This window comes from Stenella coeruleoalba (genome assembly GCF_951394435.1).
Source record: "Stenella coeruleoalba genome assembly, chromosome: 9".
NCBI lineage: Eukaryota > Metazoa > Chordata > Mammalia > Artiodactyla > Delphinidae > Stenella > Stenella coeruleoalba.
In genome coordinates, this window is record NC_137155.1 from 98411376 (window position 1) to 98412728 (window position 1353).

Consider the following 1353-nt stretch of genomic DNA (forward strand, 5'->3'; position numbering starts at 1 on the left):
CCTCCCGCGGTCGGCAGTGCATTTATCACGCGCTTGGCACTTAGGTGTTTCCTATAGGCAAACCTACCGACTTGCTCCTAGATCCGAATCTACTCTCCAGCCGGTTCCGCAGGTCAGGACCCAGAATGGCCTCCTCTCCAGCCCTTCACATCAGCCCGGCCCTCTAACCCTCCCTCTGGCTGCCGGCCCTGAGGCCTTTTAGAAAATTTCAGTGTAAACCTTTTAGAAAATTTTCCTTTTAGAAAATTTCAGTGTAAACCAACAAATCACATCCTTTCCAATAGGAGATCTTGGGCTATCGCTTCCCCTCTGTGCCTGACTTCATGCATCTTTATAAAGGAGGGCGTTGATGACCTACCTCAACAGCCCCTTCAAAGTCAGTAATGTAGCAACTGTGCCCTCTGAATTCCTAACCCCCTTTAAATATCTGTCCTCCCCTCTCCGCCCCCAGACTCACTACCTTCAGCAGCTCTTGGCTCTCAGGTGCTCTGCCGTCAGTTAGAAGTCTGGCCTCCCCAGTTCACATGGCTGAGCCGGGCACTCCGCTAGCCTCCATGAACTGCCTGAATTCTCTCTGGGTCACTGTCAAGCCCAGGACAACAAGAGCAGATCGCTCTGTGGGCAACATAATTTGCCCACAGTTTCTTTTTCTGTGCCCCACTGGAGGGTGATTGGAAACGAATGAATACCTAGCAAAATGAGGGTGCACCGATGCAGTTAACAAGTCGAAGGAGAGTAACTGGGTGCAACATACAAATAAAAAGTGTTCTGACTGGTGCCTTTCCCGAAGATTGGCACCAGGTGCCTCCGCACCCCTTCCCTACGCCTCCCTACACGGCGGGCACGCCACCCCTCCACCAGCTGCTTTTCAAGCCAGGCAGCAGGGCTTCCTGGGCCTGCGGGAGGCACCCAGCTTCTGCTGCCGGTCTTCCCAGAGCCTTCCAAACCTTTCACTCCCTCTCCTCCCTCCTGAACCCCACTGTCCTCCCGACACCAGGGCGCAGGGAGGATCTGCGCCGGGAGCTCCACCCTCCCGTGGGCTCATTCACCTGTGAGGCTGCTCAGGCCTGCCTCTCCTTTTCGGCTTTATAACGGCGGGATCTGCGCCCCCTTCACCACCCAACACGGGGGATGAGCACAGAAAAAGGACTCAACAGAACCTGTCCACTGACACTAGGCCCATGTACCTCGGCCACCTTCTCAAACCCGCCCCTTCAAAACCAAACAAAAACGGCAAACAGGAAACGCTCGTCTTTTAAAAATTACTCTATTATTATCAAATAGAACCACAGTATCCAAAATGTAATTATAAAGTTCTATCCCCTACTAAGTGACCCCGCCCCGCCCCTCCGA